The following is a 21,292-nucleotide window of genomic DNA, read 5'->3' on the forward strand; positions in this document are numbered from 1 at the left end:
GTTTTCTCACTGAAGTTTTCTTTGTTTTGCTGTTGATCATGCTCTAGAAAATTTTTATTCTATTTCTCTTCACAGCTGTGCAGCCTTAGGCATGGTACATGAAAATGGAGGTATATATATTATGTGACTCTGACACCTGAACAGTCTCTCCTTAGTTCTTGCTGATTTTGAGATATTTTTAAATCCTCACATTATAGGAAAAATATGCTGTGGCTTAAATGATTTGAATTTTGACTTAATTCTATGCTAAAATATAGATTTCACTACCAGTTGAGTGCTGGCTCAGTGCTGCAACAGCTAACAAAATGTACAAACAGCCTCCTGTTACTGAACAATTAACTGGGTTTTGGCATTGATTTATTCTCTTAATTTCTCAGCAGAAAAGTTGTTCATTAACAGGAGATGAAATGACTGTCAGACTTGAATACATTTGGCTAACAGGAACATTCACAGCCTAAGATAAATGAAAGCAAGAATCACAAAGATGGATGTTTTCAGCACTCTGAGGGGTACCTTGATTTTATTTGATTTCTTTGTCCTGTGTGAGTAGAAGGGTGCTGACTGTACCATTTAGTGACACTGTGCTGTTTGAAGCCCCCAGGACTGGTGTTTGAGGAGCAGCATTCCCTGAAAAGCACAGTGGGTTACAGATTTGAAGATCAGGGTTCAGTACTGATCTCTGATTATTGCAGCTGTTCAAGCCACTAGGCAGGGAAAAATGTTACTTCTTAAAACAGGACCACCTTATTGTATGAATCTTTTTTAGAGCTGAAACACCTTTTGGAGAAAAATTGAACAGTCTGGAGAATGTCGTTGATGCAAAAGGAATGCCCTGTGCACATGTAATCCTGAAGTAACTAGGAAGAATTACAGCACTTTTCATCAGGCACACGTTTCTCTTATGGTCTTTGTCTTTCCTAATTTAAAATGAATTGTCTCAATTTAAAAATGTGGCTTTACATCTGCAGTGGAGAAGTACTATGAAAGAACAGAAAGAAAGGGGCATTGTGGGCCGTGAAGCCTTTGGATGTTTGCAGTGCAAGAGGGGTTTAGGTGCTGTCATCTCACTCTAGGGGAATTTGGCAGAATAGCTTGCACTGGTATTTTATTAAGTGACTCCAGCTGTCGGTGATGTGACTAGGACTTTTACAAGAAAAAGGGACACTTGCATGTCCTCTTGCACTTCTCCTGACTGCTTGCCCACCTTTAGAAACGTATCTTCACGTGTTCTAGGAATCCCTAACGACCTCAGAGCTTCTCCATGAGTGGCGAGTAGAGTACCGACCGTGGGTCGCATGTAAAACTTCTGAGCAAAGAATGTGACTTGACCACATAACTTTTTTCATGAATAGACCTCTTGTTTTTAATTTGATGAGCAAGGAACTTTCCAGTCCTGTCCTTCAGCTTACAATCTGTCTTTAATTTGCAGAAAGTTGCATTCCAGTTTTTCAGACATAAAACCATTTAACAGACTTTTTTCACTTTGCTAGAACTTGCTGTGTTACGTTATCATTAGATTTGTGCATTTCTTTCTGTCTTTTTGTGTTGCAAAATTGCAGCATGGTTGAAGTTGGCTGGGACCCCTGGAGATGAATGCAGGGTCAGCTGGAGCAGGTTGTCCATGATACTGTCTAGTTGGGTTTTGAATATCTCCAAGGGTGGAAACTCCACAGCCTCTCTGGGCAACATGTTTCTGTGTTTGACCACCCTCACCAAAAAGTTTTTCTGCTTCCTCCCTTTTTTTTTTTTTTTCCAATTAGATATTTAAATAATGAGCATCATGTAGTATTTTGACAGATTTATGGAGTTAATGTTTTTCCCAACAGTCAAGTTCACTGAAGAGGTATTCTCTGCACCAGAAGTGATGGTTATGGCATTGCTGGGGAAAAACTGCTGTGCAGATAAGTTGTATAGGTTCTCCTTTCCCTAAATTCTTAAAATTACAGAGCAGTAGCAGTGCAACATGAGCGTGGGAGGTGGGGACATGGTGGATGGATGACACTGTAATTATGTCATCCTAAAAAAAAATACATATACATGTAATGGTTGTCTTAGGCAAATACACAGGAAAAATTGCTCCTTTCTAAGAAATCAGCTTCTGCCTTAGAATTGGAAAAGAAGAGGTACTTCAGTCCCAGCATGCAACAAATCAACACAAAATTTCCAAGCATTTACTGTAGTGTTTCATTATTCCTTCTTTGGTTTTCTGGAACCCTTTTGTATATTGAATAAAGCAACTTAAAATTTTCTTTCATGGAATTGATGGCAGTTATTCTACTTAGTCTAAATGCTGTAATGTAAATTTCTCTCCTGGAAGGTGCTAATTTTTTACCCCACAGTTCTCTTGCCACTGGAACTAGTTATATTACTAGGGGGGAATGGTATAGTGGTTTTTATTCCTCATGTGTCTGAGTATCCAAAGCACAAATGAAGAAATAATTCTGAAATGCAGAAGTGAAGATTGATCTGCAAGAGTGGTAATTAAGAAGAAGTATCTTGTTACCTGCTCATTGAGATTCAAGCGCATTACCACTGGAGAGCATTTTAAGACATTTGGACTGTGTTTATTTATTTACATAATACTGGATTTTATACCCCATAGTTTTAGACTAAAACCTTAGCATGTGTTGTTACCTCTTTTTCTCACCTACCCAAACCTTGAGGAGTTAGTTGCCAGGTGATTTTTCTACTCTTAGTTCTTCAGTGGTTTGTTCCTTCAATTTTGTTATTCTTAAGAATGAGACATATATTCCTTGTTTCTAATCAGCGTACAATGATTGAGTTTCCTCATCTTGGAGATTAATTTCTTTGCTAATATTACCATAGTGGTGACTCATTCTGAAGTTCTGGAATTGTGGAGGGTTGGAGTGATGTGTGGAGAAATGGAGTGATGCACGGAGAAATGAGTGAAGCACATGAGAGGGCGCTCTGTGCTCAGGCGTTCAGCAGGGCCTGGGATCTCATTTCAGCTCTGTGCACATATTCACATTTTTTGGATACTTTTAAGTGGAATTTCGTTAATTTCTTTCCACAGTCGGTGCTGTTCGTGCTGCCCTTTGTGTTTGTTTGACATCAGGCAGGAATGGCTGGCGTGGCAGTGCTGGCAGATCCGGCTCCTGAGGCTGCAGTGTCACTGATGCTCGGCAGCAGGAGGAGAGCAGCTGTTCTGTGCTCTGCTTTCTGGAGTGGTTTGCTCTACACTCATGTTATCTGTACACATTTGGGTTTCTTTGCATTTTAATTGTTTGCTCTAATTTTGTTACCCTAGTGTCTGTAAGCCCCTTATCCCCATCTATTTTTCCTTTTGCTGCAATTACATTATTTACTGCTTGAATTAATCAAATCACCAACAACCATGTCTCAGATGGTTTTGGGTTTGTTCTGCAGCAAATAGTCCTGTTTTCATTAGGATTTGCCATCCTGGGTTCGTCCCAGCTCTCTGAATTTATGCTGTAGTTCTGGTTGGCCAAGGACTAGAATTTAACCAGCACTGCCTAAGAGATTGTGAATTATGAGGAGTGCATCAAGTCTTCCTCTCCTTTGAGAGCTGCCCGTCAGTGGCTGAGTGACAATAAAGAACAGGAGGGGATTTGAGGGGATTCAAGGATGCTGGGCCTGGTTTCTCTGTAATAGATAATAATTCTTTTATAGACCTGCATTTCTTGTTTGGTTATACAGGTCAATACATCATGGCATTTCTGGACATGCTGGATCCTCATCACAGACCTGTAATCTCAACCAGTCTCTGAGGAAATTAAGTTAAATGGAGAGTTTGTGAGAGCAAGCAGACAGGAGAAAATACTAAAAATGGAGAAAGCTGGAAATTGCCTTGACTAGCGAGTCAGTAGGAAGCACTCAAGGATACCGTTTACACAGTGTGCTGCACTGTGCCAAGGGCAAAAAAACCCAAGTGATTAGCAGGGGCCTTGCTCAGAGCTCCCTGACAGCTGAAAATACATCCAGGGCTTAACATTCCATCTTCCTGGCCTTATAGTGCCAACAGGGGTTTGTTCAGGTCATTCCATCTCACTCCCTGCAGCCAAGTCGCATGTGAAGTGTCTGTGATCATGTACAAGTAGGAAATGCAGCACAGGGATAATTGCTGCATTAAGCAGAGGCATTTTCTGAGACAAGAACATGATGACAGTTCAGACTAATGCAAACGGGGAAGAGATTTGTGGCAATTATTTTTATTTCTATAACCACATTCTCTGAGTCACTGCTCCATTTGTGTCTGAGGGCACTGAGGTGTGAACTGCTGGACAGAGCAGGTGACATTACCCTCTTGCCGCAAGCATCTTTGTATGTGGTTTCTCTTTGGCTCCAAAAGGGAAAATATAAAGCCCTTTGTATTATATGGAACAATAGAAATAAATGACTGATAGTTTGGCTATTATCCACTAACAGAGAATTTACCCCTGAAATTTAAGAGAAAGGTTGAACAATACTGTGATTTCTATGATATAGTGAATAGACACTCTAGTTTCAATTTTATTTTCTGGATTTAAGTTAGTTTTGAACTCTTCCTTTCTTCCCTTGACTCAGGAATGTCAAATTTCTGTCCTGGAAGTCAAATAACTGGATTTCTCTAGAAGTTTTTAGAAGTTGATTATAGACACAAAATTTTTATGCTCTTCAATGCAGTTATTTCTGTAATTTCTGATGACATTACCAGAAGCTGGCAGTGGTATGCAAATTCCTCTATTGCTTTTTTCATTCTAAAACTTTTGAGGAGCCAGCTCATAGAAAAAATAGATCATATGAATATGGATGTATATAAAAAGGATATAATAAAGGCATTTTTCTTAGTGTCCAGTATTTGAGACTATTCTCCCTAGGCAGTGTATCTGATGGCTTTTTTTAGTCTTGTCAGGGGCCTTGCTCAAAGTTCTGTTCCATGTGCTTGGTAGGTCTGTAACTGAAAACTATTCCTTTAGTTTTTCTTGCGCTAGAACTAATACAGTGCTCACTTTCCCTAGCAGAAAATTAATTTTTTATTTAGACAAGTGTTAAATTAATGGTTTTATGATTCATTTTTAATGAACTTCTTCAAAGATGTGTACCAAGCCCTTGATATTCTGGATGCTAACAAAGGGAGAATGTACTTTGATGAAACATTTTTTAATAGAAGCTCGTCTCATATGGGAAGTGGAAAGAAACTTTCTTGAAACACTGTATTAAATGGGTACTTCAGACATAATTTTCCAACCTTTTTCAGGGTGAAAAAGAAGGTTTGATTTTTGCCATGGGTTAGGTGGTCTGTATTTTACTCCTTGTGGCTATCTGCTTGCAGGCTTTTGTCCTTCACAAATAAGGCACAAAAAGCAGTGCAAGACAGCAGAAAGGGGAATGTGAATGATACAAAACAAATAATTAAATAATTTAATGATAATTTAATAATTAATGATTTACATAATTAAAGGTGATTTTATAAACCCACATCCTCACAAGCTCTAGGAACCATGTATCACAGAACCATAGAATCATACATAGCCATCTTCTGTCTCTTTGAGAGCTTTGTTCCCTTCAGCTGATAGAAAGTGTCGGCTCTTCCTCTGTGAGAATTGCTGTGCTGAGACTGAAGGGCCACACTCTGGAGTTTAAACTCTGGTGGGTATGAGATGTTTAAGGAAACAGGATCTGTGGGGACTGTTTTCCTAGCAAACATGTCAGACAGCTGTCAGAGATTCCGGGGCTTTCTGTCAGGGTTACAGCTGAACTGTTGGATCTTCATTATCATTGATGGACTTCTCAGCAACTGAATCTCTGAGTCCATTTGTCCTATGAAACCATACCATCTAGTAGAATTCAGTTTCATAATTTTTCTAAATATGTGAAAAAGCTGGTAAAACGTGGTTTTATTTCTGTTACCATGGTAACATTCAGTTCTGTGTTTGCTGGACAGCTCCCCCGTGAGTTGGGCAGAGCATGGTTGGGTCCTGCCTCACGCTGTTGGACTTTTGTGATAACTCAGGATAGGAATTCTGGACATATTTTCTTATTTTTATTTTCTTTCTATTTTTTTCTTGCACCGTAATTCATTCTTCATTGGTCCAAAATACAAAATAATGGTTGTCCTTTGCTTTTCCTTTACCAGGTGAGTAGGAACTGGAAAACAATCTAATATCAGATTTTGTTGTAAGTGTAACCCTTAACCCCCCTCAGTTATCACACAGGAATATCTGTAAGAATCTTGATTAGCTTTTAGTTTTCATTGCTTAGACATCTTGTTTTGGCCCTGATAGCTCCCCTGCAGCGAGCCACAGTGTTACTGGAGGTTTGTAATCACTAATTGTGATTAATTTTAATGGCAGTTGCCCTGAATCCTCTCCCATGCCTTTAGAGATACATGTCAAGCTTCAAGGCCTCTTACTCATTTAAATCTTCGCTGGGAACACAAAGTAGTAGTCTCATTCCAGAGAATTCAGCTGTGTGATGTGCTCATGTTTATTTTATGGTGATACATCTCATTCAGTTGCCATTGTTACCAGGCTGTGCAAGGAAATTACTTTTTATCATGAGTAGGGTGGATAGGAAATGCATGCAACTGTATTTCAGGGAGTAAATTTTTCATGGTTATAGCCCATGGGTACTAAATAAAAAATGTCAGCTTCTTGGATTTGGTTGCACTCTAAAAGTGTGCCTAGAAATAATGGCTTCTGTGACTGTTTGGGAAAGGACAGCTACTGCACTGAGCCCTCCTAGGCTTAAAGCAAAAAATATGTGCACTTAGCTCAGATGGAAGTGTTTGGTATTGCAAGGTACAGTTACTGAGGCTTTGGAAAGCTGTAACAGAATAGGGAATGCAGCAGAAAAGGAATGTGAACAAGAGGAGTGTGTATAGTAAATGTAGCTTTTTAAAGAGCCTAAATTAGTGTTCCAATGAATAAAAAAGAAATCAGTTGCCTGTATGATTTTGTGCCCTCCCACATTTGTTCTGCTTGATCTCACACGTAGGCTGCACTGAGCGAGGATCCTGATCCTGGAGTCTGCAGAGGGAGCAGCAGCGAGCATCGAGCTCTTAGTTAATGATCCAAACCAGCAACTCACTCCTGGCTCAGACACATCCATTGTCTCTCGTGCTCTCACACAATTTCCCCTCCCAAATACCAGTGCTTTTCTTCTTTTTTCTTCTGTGTCCCCACACAAAATTGTGTTTATACTAGACAAAAAAAAAAAAATCACAGAAATGTAATTTTTATTGTTTGTAATTTAGAGTGCTCAGTACTGGTAAGCACAGTGATAAATCATATCTGGAACTATAAATATTTTTATGCATTTGTAAATGCAGTGCACATTGTGTTGGGTTTGGTTGGTGCTTAATAAAAACAGGAAAATTTAAAATTTGTATGAAAATAACCATCTGTATTTCACTAATTAAAAATTTACTGTAGCTTCTGTGAATTCATGCTTTATAAAATAATGCTGTAGAACAGAAAGAAGCAACTTGAATGTAGCAGATCTACAATGCTCTATTCTGTTAATCTGAGTTGAAGATAGTTTTGCCAGGAAGGTAAATGTAGTGAGCTCACTGGTCTTTCAAATGCTGAGGCCTCTGAAGGGCTCTTATATACATTTAACTGAATTTTTTGCTTTCTATCATGGTAAAGAAGGTAGTGTTTACGTTTTGCTTTAGGTATCTATGCGAATCTCTCTATATTGCTACAGCCCCCCCAAATTCTAACAGTACAACATAAAGAAAGCTTGTTACCTAGTTATTTCCCTTACTTTGGGGTTGCCCCAGTCCCTTGGCCTCTGAAGTGAGCAGTAGCATTGTTCAAATATTTACACTTTCAATATTGTGTAGCCTTCAGGTTCAGCCTGAGACTGTATTGGAGGAATTGGCTCTCAACATGAGGTACTCACAGTTGTGTGGGAACCTCTTCTACTGTTTTTTAGTGGGGTGGCAGTACTAAAGGTGGAGAAACACATACTGTTTGTGATCTGGAGGTGCCAAAATTTTATTGCTGGGAATACACAGGAGGCAGATACAATAAAATTTTTTTACTCTTGAAATTTTCCCGACTTCTAAATAGCTAAAAAAACCCTTGAACAATAGCTGGCAGGTTTTTATTTTACCTGAAAACAAATGGAGGATATGAATATTTGTCTAGTAGTATAGAGAAGGTTAATTTGCAGTCAAAAATTTAAGCAGATGTCCAAAACAACTGGTTTTTGTAACCTAAAGGACTCCCAGACACTTGCACCAACAAAAGTTGTTTTGTTTTTTATTCCCTGCTCAGAAAAATTAACCATCTGCTCATTAGAAGTGTTACAAATGGAAGAGCTGAAATGGGGCTGGTATGGCTTGCAGCTTTTTGGCAGCTGCTGAGAGACACAGTAATGTTTAGTAGTACTTTTCCTAGAATCACAGAATGATTTGGGTTGGAAGCAAACTTAAAGTCTGTTTGTTCCACTCCCCCCCACCATGGGCAGGGACACCTTCCACTATCCCAGGTTGCTCCAAGCCCCATCTAACGTGGCCTTGGGACACTCCCAGGGATGGGGCAGCCACAGCTTCTCTGGCAGCCTGTGCCAGGGCCTCAGCACCCTCAGAGCCAAGAATCGTAAGTGGCATGGAGATGCTGGTATCAGAAGTAACAGAATGTGTGAGCATGATTTGCATCCCAGCAATGCCTGTGCCACACACAGAGCGAGATCAGGAGCAGCTGAGGAGGCCTCTGCCACACATCACAGGCATGTTCAATAGTGGAAACCCTTGGAAGACTATTGTGAAATTTCTGTTGTTCATACCAGTGCAAGACTCGGTCCTTTGGGAACTTCAAGTCCATATTCTGTGCTTATTGTAGCATCGAATTCCCATGAAATGGCTTGGGTGGGACAGGATCTTTAAAGACCATCAAGTCTAAATGTCTTTAAAGCAAATGTGCATCTCTAGGAGGTGGAATAAGCTGTGGAACAACAAGATATGGAGGAGATTTTGTAACTGAAAAACTTAAATTTTGGTGCCTGCCTGGGACATGTGCTGAGACCTGTTCCTTCAGCACGCAGTTTGCTGGCTGTAATGTTTGAGGAGCACATGGCCAGTGTGTTCAGGTGCCTAATATTTCATGGCTAAACCCTCATTGGGGGCATCTTAGAATTACAGAAAGTGACAGCTTTCAAAATAATGCAAATAAACTTTAAGCAGCTGTAGGTTTACCTGCAGTCTGCTTTCCAAATAGGTTTCAGTTGTCTTTGTAGTCAAATGTCTTTTCAAGATGTTCTGAAAAGAAAAAAATCAAGTAAATACATTTTCAACTCATTTTTTGATGCTGTTATAACTGTGTGAACTGGGGAACTGGCTGATGCATTTTAAAGGATTAATTGAGATAATTTTTAAGTTAGTTTGATTGGACATGATTATAAGCTTAGCTGGGAAATAAGATTCCAGTTTTTACATAACTGAATAGTAGTTGATGCTGAATAACTCATGCTACTTGGAACACTGACACTTTTCTGAAAGATAAATACGCTAAATAAAACTGACCTTGATTTCGAAATGAGCAAGGGTAATTGCTGGTAGAGAAGATGATGAATTAAGATTATTGTCTATTGAGCTGGTACTGGCACCACCCACAGCTGTCACAGTGGTAGCCAAGCATGCAGGAAGGGAGAACACCTCTTCAGGCAGGTGGAGAAGGTGGGTGGACACAGCTATTAGGGCACAGCCTTGATAGCCCCCTCTATTTTGCTGTAGCCATTCCAAGAGGGTAATTAATCATGTAGGGCTATGTCTCAATCTAGGGTTGATGCACTGCATTCTAATTAAACTCATTAGTGCTCCATCTCTATGATCACAGGATAACTTTTCTTTAAAGCTTCTATAAGGACTCCATCAGGAGTAACTTGCCATGATACAGAACTGAAATTCAAGAACATAAATTTCCTTGCATTGCTGTTACAACTGAGGAAGGACCAGAAATATTCAGAACTCCCTGAGTACCCTGTAACAGTCAGACTAGGAGTGCCAGGTTGACTCTTCCTTGTTTCAGTGTCTTTTAAATCTGATATTTCTAAGGTCTTTTACTTTATCTGCAGTTGGGATTCTCTTTGTATCACATATTTCCCTTCCAAAAGTAAATAGGAAAATACATTATCCCTGGAGTATCATATGTGGCAGTTAATTAATCTGAGATTTTTCCAGTGGAAGAGGTAGTATAAAGAAAACATGTACATTTCAGTGTGGGAAACACTACGGAATTATGTGTATATAGCATGTTTTAATCCCTACTAATATAAAGCAAATTACTTAGTTTAAACACTGGTCATCACTGGAAAAAAATACTAAAATAATCATTATTTTTTAATAATAATACTGGATGAAACGGAGCTCAAGGGCATTAACTGGATCTCTGTAGTGACCTTACCAAGAGTGCTGTGCAGTGAGTGGCAGTAGCCACAATTACTGAGTGCAGTTGCCTGATGCCAAACCCAGCAGTTGGGCTTGGGAACCTTCAGGCAGGGGGGCAGGCAATAGGAAAAAATCGCTTTTCCATTTGGGAGTGCAGTGACTTGAAATCACACGAATGCCCTCGTTTTTCTCTTCTGGAACATTAGAGTGATATCTGGAAATGCTCTGGTGGCTAGCAAAGGAGATGTCAGTGGAATCACTTTATCTAGAAATGCAAGTACCGTCGTGGGAGAAACGGATGTATGGGCTGCCTCTGCCTCGAGCCAATGTGCCTGGTAATTTGTGATAGACCTGGCTTCTGGCTTTGTCCTGTTTCTGTGGATTACCTCTGGGTGACCCTTGCCTCATGAGTGAGTTGGCTCTTTTGCACAAGACCACTTTGCATGAAATTTTTATTTTGAAATATCAATTTGTTGGAATTTTTCTCCACCTTTTGACAGTTAAGCCCTCTTTGAGTGGAATCAGGCCTGGAAAGCTTGTTTTTTACCTCTGTTAGAGAAATTATTGCAGGGAAATCTTACAGCCTTATCTCTCATCGTGACTTTGTTATCTGTTGCAGTATCTGTACATCTATTTCCTTCTGGCTGATTAGTTTGGGATTGATAAAACAAGATGGAGCAGAGGGCCAGTTTTGGTAAATTCCAGGGTCTAATCCTGCAGCAGTTCTTGACTCCAGAGCTCTCCCCCAGTGAGTGTGTAAGTCATGGGCCTTTGGTCCTGGCATTTGTCTGCCTTTCTTTAAAAGGTTTTGCAGGATTTTGAACATGAACATTTTTCAGATAATAGAATTATTTTTCTTCTGATTTGCCCTACAATGTAGAACCTATTTTCTTAAATGTGCCAGAGAGCTTCCTTGCTGCTGAGGCAGTGTTAAGTAATGAGTATGACACAAGATGAGACATTAACCTCAGCTCCAGAGAACAATCAATCTGTGCAGTGCTGCCTACTATTACCCATAGCAAAGAAAAACAAGCATACGCTTCTTTGGGAAATACAGATTTCCGAGTTTTCAGGCTGTTAAAGAGTTAAAAGCCCACTGTGAATAAAAGGAAAAAGGGTTGTTCTGCTGGGAAGTAACTGAGTAGTTACAGCCTTGTGCAAAGAAAAGATCTTTACAGGCAGGGTAGAATATGAGCAATTTAGGAATGATTTGAAAACTGTTTTTGAGTAATGGGTGTGAGTGGGAGAGAACGCAGCACAACAGATGAAACATCGAACAAGATTTTGCAAGGGGAAAACTTTTGGGTCTGGAAGTTAGCCCTGTTCCCCACAGGGATGCTGGGGCTCTGTTTTGGTGGTCTGTACAGTAGAGACTGCGCTTTGGCAAGCTGAGGAGTGCATGATGTCATGGGATGCAGAACACATGCACGGAGAGCCAGGAACTGTTGTTCGCGCCGCAGCGCTGCCAGATGTGTGTGCTGGAACTCACTCTGAAAAATGGAAAAACCATCTTTATAAAGATGCTGAGAAATGTCCTGTGCTGAGCCTGGTCTCAGCCACAGTATGTGCTGAGTACAAATATGCTCCATGGGGTTTCTCAGTCCTGGAGCCCAAGTTCTGCTCTCGGGAGCAGTCCATGTAGAATGGCTTTCCCAGTGTTCTTCTGTTGTTCAGAGATGAGCTTGGAGAAATTCCTGGTTTATCCAGAAAACATACTGAGGGCTTCTTCATAGGAATTATTTGCAGCAGAGGAGAATCAAAGGAATCTATTAACTCCAGTTTTCACTTTTACTTCCTATTAAGAATGGTTCCACATTCCAGCAGAGGCTCTGGTGCCAGATATTGCTCTCTTTACTGATGCACAGCTCTCTCCGCAGATTAACTGGCCTCCAGGAATTATTTGAATCTCTTACCCAACAGTGCTTCACATGCAATAAAGCCAAAGGTGGGTTTAAGATTTTCTGTATTTCAGGGTAAAAATACATTGGGGTTTTTTTCTAGATTTTTTTTTCCCCTAGATTTTGAGGTCAACTAGAAATATTTGTATTCAGTACAGAATGCATTATCTGGTTATTGGTGTACAGAGAGTTAAATATAGCTTTGCTTCTCCCTCCTTTTGCACAGGCCCTAATTAAAGGGAGGAGGGGAGATGCTGGAAGGCAGCAACAGGAGAACGCCTACAGAAAGTCAGGAATTCTTTATCTAAATGGGACAACATTTCAAGCTTGAGAGATTTTTTTCTGTTTTATATATTTTTTATGTTTACTGATGATTTTTCCTGCTAAAAGGGTCCTTGGTAACTAATAGCATTATATATTCTTGCTGATCTGTGTACAGGACTACAAAGAAGTCTCCTGTAGTAGTCAAACAGGTAAATTGCCACTCTGGAATCTTTGGAACTGTGCCGTTCTGAGGGATCTGCTTAAGGGTACTCTGATCTTTGCCTCAGAGGAATGCGAGATCTGTGAGTTGCTAGAAGGTTCATCTCATACACTTGTTGAGTAGTTCTGCTGAGCTCAGAGACTGTACCACAGCAGGGATCTGTTTCCTCCTGTCTGGAATGCCCAGGCATTTCTGCTCTGCTGGTGAGGACTAGTGCTGGCAGCGAGACCCTGTCCTCAGCATGTGATGGTGATTCTCCAGCTGGAAAACTCAGGAGGCAAATTGTGTTCTGTGCCATTTTAATAAGGAAGAGCACAGCCCTGTAAGTGTCCCTGTGCTTGGATAGGTGTGATTGCTGCTCCCAGACTTCAGACTCCAAGGCATAAACTTCTAACAAGTGTCATCAGAAAGGAGTTTTCTTCCTTGTAAACAAGATGTACCATTTGCTAACTTCTTCATGTTGTAGAAGATGGATCTACAAAAGGTATGTTCCCAGATTTTGTCTGTTTTGTTAGAATGATCAGGACGCTTAGGAAGATAAATGACTGATTTAATAGGCCAGGCTGTCAGATTTAGGGACCAACTTGTCTGTCTGATACAGGGTTCGTGTAGCACCTCAGCTGAGGCTAGCAACAAGAACTCTTTATTTTATTTTATTTTATTTTATTTTATTTTATTTTCTTAATTTATTGATTTTCGTTGAGCCTGGAATTCTTTGGAATAAGCCATTGTAAAATTGTTTCAGTTTTAGGACATTAAAGTAATGGTTATTAGGCCTAAGCCTTTACACAGCTTAATTAGAAGGAGAAGAATAACAGTACACTTCTCTGAAGCGTAAATATGGGCTATTGGCAGCATTTTACCTAAACTCTGATGCTTATAGAATGGTGGTTGGGTAGCAGTGTGAAAACCTGACAATCACTGTGTTTCTGACAGCCTGCTACGATGTCATGTTGAACAGTGCAAGTCTGTGCCCAGGCAGAGGGAATATATCAAACTAATTTGTCTCTCTTTTGTCTGTCATTGCTTGTACATGCAGCATATAAAGAAGGCATCGTGTGTAGCAATGTAATTCAAGATCTGTAGAGTCTTTTCCATTTCTCCTAGATCTTAATAAATTGAAAGGTTTTTAGTTAATTCTTCCGTTTTCTTATTTTGGCTTATATCATTCAGGTAATTCCTTCCCACACTTGCTATTTTAATATTTCTGACACACATTCAGAACCTGCTGTCAGAGCTACTGTGTATCAGGTTAAAGATATTTACCACAATCTTTTTTCCAGCTATAATTACTTAATTACATGTCCGTTCTAATTGTGTTTTCTGTGCTGCATGGTGGGGCCTGGGCATTGGGGTCTGTGGGTGTCACCAGAGTCCTTGTTCTGAGGGCTCCAGACACGTCAGCAGAGACATTCTGGGGAAGCAGATAATGTTATTCTTTCCTGTTTGCCCTGTGCCAGTGCAAAAAGCCTCTGTTTCTAAGGTATCTGATGATAATCTCACTTTTTACAGTGGAAAAATCTGTGCTGGAGAAAAAGAAAGGTGAAATGAGTACAGGAGACTCTTGAAGACTGGGTTTGTGCTTTTGGGTCTGCTGTGGGGTCACCTTTTGTAACAAAACTTCAGTAAGAAAAGATGCTAATTGCAAAAATACATTATGGAGTAATTACTATGTAGTAATTAACTTCCATTTGCATAATCTTCAAAAAAGTATTTTAAATCAATCTCTTATCATCAGTAAACACTTTTATGTAGGTGCAGGTTGAATATTTTTTTATTTTTGGTTCTTGCAAATAGCTCACCCTTCACCTTTTCTGTCAGGGATGAATGGAAACTGCTGCATGGTTGGCTCCTGCTTCTCCATGTAGAAAAATTTTAGTACCACTCTAAGCCTTACGCTTGTTCAGTGCTGGATGTTTGAGCACGTGAAGGTAAATGAAGCAGATGTGTTCTGTATTTTTAGGCTGGAGCCAACAGCTGTCCTAGTTACTCTTAAATGCTCTCACAACTTTATGCAGAAAAATGCCACTGAAGTCAGGTTCTGACTAAGTTGTGTGATGTAGCAGTGTGCTGGCTTCACCGTTGTAGGACAAAGCTAACTGAGGTTGCCTTGGTCACTGACAGGGTCTCAAGTTCTTATTTTGGTCAGCTCTCCTAATTTTACTGTCCGACATAGTGAAGCTAACTAAAACTGCATCAGAAACTCTTCGTTGTAGTGCTGAATTGTACTGGGCTGCATCTGTGTCTGCTTGTCTGATAGAGACACTCCCTTTTGGAGAGAATGGGCTCCATGAGAGTTGGGGGAGTGCTGCAGCCCGTGAGATTGGATGTGTCTGCTCACTGTGGGCAGGTTGGGAATAGACCTGGGCTGACAGTGGTGTCAGTGATGAGAACAGTGCAAGTTAAACCTCCATCTGGAGATGCTTCTCCTCAGCAAACTGCACTAGATGATTGTTTTAGGTCCCTCCCAACTGGAACTATTCTATTCTAGGAATCTTAGATGTGGCTTCTCAGAGAGGCCAGATTGTCTCTGCGCCAATGATTTCAGGGATACTGTAGAGTTTTACAGCACCTTGAGGTTGTTTCCCGCTTTTGAAATGGTTCTCTCTGATATGGCAGTGACAAGGTATTCTTCAGAATAACTGTAGCCCACAGAAGGAATTGCTCTTTGAACATCTATCTTTCTGAAGAAGATTTATCTGATTCTGGTTTTGAGAGCTTGTTAGCTGTCTGTAGACACTTTGTCATTGTAGAGGAGTTCAGTTTATTTCTTTCCTCTGTTCTCTTACTGCTGCAGCAGTGAAAAGGGCAGCTGTGAGATACAGCATGCTGTGCTTTGGGAAGAAATGGTGCTGCATATGGATAAGTTGTGTCACATCTCTTATTCATATAGTCCTGACCGAAAATGCAAACAGACACAAACAAAATTCCTGGTACACATTTTTCAAGAAAGTTCAGCAGGTGAACTGCCTATCATTCTAAATGAGTAAGAGGAGAGTCCTTAGAGAGTTTTAAGTGCTGTTTCTGACTGTCATGGGATCTTTTGTTGAGTATCTCAGGGCTCAGGAGTAGGATAGCTTGTGTAACGTACTTACGTTTCCAGTGTGTGGAAGAGAAATTTTGAATAGACAAAACAGATCCTTTATAATACAATAGTTTTGTTGTGTAGCCCTTTCAGACAAAGCTAAAAAAGAATTTTTATTAAAACTTTGCATATGCTTCTATGATTTCTTTAAATTTAGAAAGTATGTTCTGTGTCCTGAAAAACAGGACAAATTTAATGTGCAGAGTATATCACCAAACTCTAACTCCCTCCCTGCTAACCTGTGAACTCCAGAAGAGCTAATTGTTAAATCGAACAGTTTGACTCTAATTTTTTTTATCTTTCAGTTTCTTCATGTCATTGTCAGGTGTGTCTGAAGTCCACCTCTTTGGGAGAAGTGTCTAAGTGAGGATGTGATTTTAAACCATGATTGAAAGGTTTCACATTTAGTTTGCTGCTAGGGTTTAGGAGGTTGTTGGTTCCTCTAGTGTATTGATGGATCTGTTTCCTCAGTGCTGGAGTTTCTTTAAAGGTACCACAGCCATCCTCTGTCCTTCTTGATGTTATTTCTTATTCAGACACAGAATTCCTTCATTTCAACACAAACCTTTCCTTTGAATCAATTGCCTCTTCCAGCAAATGATCATCTCTGGCCTTTAATCTAAGCAGCATCATACGGGGAAGGGCAAGTTTGTTTTCAATCTCACTACTGTCTGCATGTAAGATAATACAGCTTGCAGCTGGGTTTTTTGGAAAGAATTCGTACAAATATGTTTAAGGTGTACTATGAGGAGCAGGCAAAGGGAATTCATCTGGATCTCGGGGAATAAAAGTTTTGGTTTAAGAACCTGATAACATTGTGAGTATACCTAAAAAGCAATTAAAATTTATACATCCTTCTCCATTAAATTAATGAAAGTCTCCCACTTTGGGCTAGTAAGAGCTTATTTGAGCCTGTTATGCCCACAGAGATGCTGATGGTGTGAGTGCTGGCAGATCCTGTGAATGGCTGGAGTCACTGGGTAGTGGGGAGGGGGCAAGAGAGGAAGAGCAGCTCTTTTGGTGAGAAGTTTCAGGTGTTATTTGGCTCTTTCTTACCTGAGACAGCAGATGGTGATGGAAGCTGGCAAGAGAAGACTGGGAGAAGACCCTTCTCCAGGACAGATAGCAAAAAGGGTACTTTTCTGTGAACCTTTGCCTCCTAAGTATTGCTTTGACCCACATCTTGCCTGAATTACACTTGTCTCCATAGCAGCAGTAATTGTGCTTCCTATGGAAAAAAGGAGGGGCAAGTCATAATTAGAAGCAGGTCCCAAACATGGTTTTCTGCTCAGGATCATGTAAGGGTAGAACTGAAGCTTCTTAAGCCAATAACAGAGTCTCAATGATTTTGAAAGCAAACACCTTCCTTGGTAAGATACAGTTAAAATTTAGGATATGTTTCATATCCATTGAACTACAGAAATACATTTTGCCATAGGACTATCACGCAGATATTTCACAGGCACATCATGTTTATGTAATACAGTCCCAGCTGAGGTGCCAGCAGAGACTCTCACTGTGCTGTGAAGGGAAGGACGATGGAACAGGACACTGTGGACACTGCTGTTCTCTCTCTCTCTCTCTCACTGTCTATCTCTCACTCTCTCATAATCACCTCTCTTCCCACCACTGCTTCCCCATTTTCCCTTCTCTACCCCAAGGCATGGAGTAGGGCTTTCATTTGGAACTCCAAAGGATGGCATAGATAATGATGGAGTGTTTGACCCTCTGTTTCCTAAAGGGTGCAAAATAAGTGGAGTTTCATCATAAAGCTTGGTCCATTAATTAAAGGAGAATACCTAATTCCTGCACTTGGAGTTCCCTCCTCCCAGACCAGAATTTTCTGAACTCCTTTCTCCCTTTTGCAGGCCACACTTGATCAGCAGCTGCCATAGCTCAGTCCCTCATGCAGAATCTCATCTGTAAACCCTTGCAAGATCCTGTATCTGCCTTCAGTGCTCTGGCTGGAGGGAGGCAAATGACAGACACAGAATCACTGTAATGAATTGAAAGCTGCTTTAATAAATTCAGAAATAAAAGGACTTGATTTTATTATCCTTCCTGAATTTGCCAAAGGACTCAGCGATTAGGAGCTTGGTGTGCAGTGCTCTGGCTGTGTGGGTGTTATTGAAGTGCTGGCATCCCACACGCTGCCAGCCCAGGCAGTACACAGTACGTGGAAGAAGTGCAAGTTGTTACTCTGAGTCTTCACGTCCCTGCTGAATACTGTCCAATTTTGCTGCTACTGAGTAGAATAACACAATGAACTGAATTTTCATACTGCTTGGATAGCCTGACTAGCAAACTTATCAACAAGCCACCTACAACAGGACCTTTTCCTACTTGCAGAGTGTGGTTACTTCTGGGTGAAGCTCACTTGGGTTGAGCAGAGGGAATTTCAAGGTGTAACAAAGATACCAACTTAGAAGTTATTGAAAATGAAGGATTATGCAAGAAATGTGATAGTACATCAGATAGTTCTAGGTTCTTGCCGAAGATTAATTTGAGGAAGACACTTCAAAAGGTTTTTTATCCATTGAGTTTTAAGATTGAGAGCTATCAGATATGTCTAATAATGCACAGCTTGCTTGGCTACTCACTGGCTGCAGGAAAGGAGGACCATATACTGGATTGTCAGACCTACAATGCAAATTTTAAAAACACCAGTAAATCAAGGAAAGTAAAAAATAAAAGGTATTGGTGTAACCTGTCATTTTGCTGGATGATTTTGTGCCAACCAGCCAAAATTATGACTATTATTCACTCCGAAGTAGTAAAAGGAATAAAAGATGTTTATTCATATGTTTGGAAAAATAAATTCTGTTCCCTGGGAGCTCCTGCCAGTGTCCTGAAGTCTGACCAGTTCAGAATGGATTCATAAGGCTGTTTCTAATGGAGGTGTCAGTACCCTGAGACAGGCTCTAGGGATGGGGCGCAATCCTCTTTGGGCAGTGCTGGCACGGGGCTCTCCAGCCACAAGCTGCATTTTGGGCCAGAGGGGCTAATGGGGGGCTGAGCACTGCTTTCAGTCGTTTCACTTCAGTTAACTGAGAGCATTTGACTTCCATGGGCCAATATTACCTTAATACCAACTTTCTAACAGTTACAGCTTTCCCGCTGGTTCAGACTGAGCTTTAGGAAGCTCTAGCACCTGAATTTTCTTGGCATTGCTGATTACTTGAGAGAATGAATTGGTTCCTTTTGAAATGGACATGAGGATTCTGTTCTCATGATGGAAGAGTTGGAAGTTGCTGGCATAAGAGGATGGTTTAGGGATTTCCTGGTAATTGAATCACTACATACTGAGAGCATTCGATCTGGAAAGAGAAACTGGGATCTTAAAAATGAAACCAAAAAAATCATATTGCATTTTCTTCTATCTTATGGAAGTCTGGTAACTCCCTGACTTTGGAAGAATGAAAAGCGTTTGTCATTTCCCCCAGACACCAGACATTTATACTGCCCCTATTGTGGATATTTTCTATGGCTTTGAAAATAGTGCCAACATTTTTTCTTTTTATCAACAGCAGCAGGAAAAAAAGTAAATATAGCAGAAATGCCAATCACTGGAGTAAGAAGTCAGGAGGAAGATTCAGGGAGGGGTGGACTTCGGTGGTCGCAGCTTCTTTATACAGTTTTGCCATAATGGGCAAAAAGTCCTTCATAACAATGTTTAAGCCATTAACTGTAACATTTCAGCCTCTCACAAGAGCTCCTGTGTTGCTTCCAGTTAATTATCTTTACTTGGGAAGAATTTCAAAAACCTCCGGTTGATTATGTCAAAACACCACATTTTGTAATCTGTCTGTGAATTTGATGAAGCTTCATTCTGACAGCAATGTGGAGAATGGCATTGTCTGATGCTGAACGTTGTCTGATGCTGAGCACTTATTTTCTTGACTCAAGCACCAACTGCTATGTACAGAACTCGTCAGAATTGTCAATACCAGTTTTTCAATTTATGGAAATCTTTGAGTTTCAGGGCCCACTGGCTCTGCTGTTGGTGTAGTAGAAGGGCATAGCTCTGTGAGACACTAGCTCTGGGGAGTAAAACCAGCAGGAGTTCCTTTTCTGCACAGCCACACCTGTTCTTTTCAGTCCCTACCTGCTTCTCAAAGCTTTATTTGTCACTTGTATCTCTGTGCTGCCACATGCATTGTCAATAATCCAGGGGAAGGTGCGGAAACAGAAACATGAAACACAGAGCTGGTGTCTGAGGGTAGTGTGGGACAAGATGGGACCTGCTGAAGGCAGCTTTGGGGCTGGTGTCTGAGCTCTGTGTTCGTTGCAGAGCACACACAGTCACTGTGGGAGGGAGCGACGTCTGAGCATCAAGGCTAGAGCTGAAACACCCCTGTCAGTGCTCCGGCGTCCCTGCGACCCAAGGCACAGTGTCCTTCAGGACTGAGGAACTGCAACGGAAAGAAGCAACTGTTGTATTTCCAAGGGACCTGGCAGTGAATATTTGTTGATCTGTGTTTTGATATTACATTTGCCATTAAGTTTATTGTTTACCTCTGAGATGCTACAGTGTTGGTCATTCCTCACAGCAAAGAAAACGACACCTCTGCACCATTTCAATAATATAAGCCCAGAGTTAAATTGTGTTGCATTCATGCCCTGAGGATTTGTAACTCTCCTGAGGCTATGTTTATGTATTAGAACAGTCTCAGAACAGCTGAAGCTTTGTGATGTTAGAATAACTGGCTCCTTGGAGATGGCCACAGTGTGACAGCGCCCAGCTCTGCCTTTGGTCTGCAGCCCCAGCACTGGCAGCAAAAGCTCGACGGGAAAAGCCTTCAACCACACAATTGAAGCTGGAACTGCACAGCCCTTCCACCTGCAGGACCGGCTCTCCCTGCACCTGGGGCACAGCAACTCTCCTTGTGTGCACAGGACACGCCGGCTGTCCCCGTCCTTGGACACCCCGTGCCCGGACACAGCGGCTGTCCCCGTGTACCGGTGACACCGGGGCTGCCCCCGTGTGCCGGTGACACAGCGGCTGTCCCCGTGCCCAGACACAGCGGTGTCCCTGTGTGCCGGTGTCACTCGGGCTGTCCCTGTGTGCCGGTGTCACACGGGCTGTCCCCATGTGCCGGTGTCACACGGGCTGTCCCAGTGCCGGTGTCACAGCGGCTGTCCCTGTGCCAGTGACACAGGGGCTGTCCCTGTGTGCTGGTGTCACACGGGCTGTCCCTGTGCCGATGTCACACGGGCTGTCCCCGTGTACTGGTGACACCGGGGCTGCCCCCGTGTGCCGGTGACGCAGCGGCTGTCCCTGTGTGCCGGTGACACACGGGCTGTCCCTGTGTGCCGGTGACACAGGGGCTGTCCCTGTGTGCCGGTGTCACACGGGCTGTCCCTGTGTGCCAGTGACACACGGGCTGTCCCTGTGCCGGTGTCACAGGAGCTGTCCCTGTGTGCCGGTGTCACAGGGGCTGTCCCTGTGCCGGTGTCACACGGGCTGTCCC

At 41.6% G+C, this 21,292-nt stretch overlaps 1 protein-coding gene and 1 long non-coding RNA gene across 3 annotated transcripts in view; both read left to right on the forward strand.

Annotated features, from left to right (window-relative positions):
* TTC28 (tetratricopeptide repeat domain 28) overlaps positions 1–21,292 on the forward strand; it is a 112,521-nt gene that overhangs the window by 10,077 nt on the left and 81,152 nt on the right. The gene's annotated exons all lie outside the window — the stretch shown is intronic.
* LOC121667842 lies at positions 12,326–18,477 on the forward strand. The gene is made up of 2 exons (XR_006017169.1): positions 12,326–13,220; positions 17,690–18,477. It is a non-coding gene; the product is annotated as an uncharacterized LOC121667842 (long non-coding RNA).

The sequence above is a fragment of the Corvus kubaryi genome, unplaced genomic scaffold (genome assembly GCF_017639235.1).
Source record: "Corvus kubaryi isolate FWS band 111438036 unplaced genomic scaffold, C.kubaryi_AGA036_p1.0 37382, whole genome shotgun sequence".
Classification (NCBI taxonomy): Eukaryota; Metazoa; Chordata; class Aves; order Passeriformes; family Corvidae; genus Corvus; species Corvus kubaryi.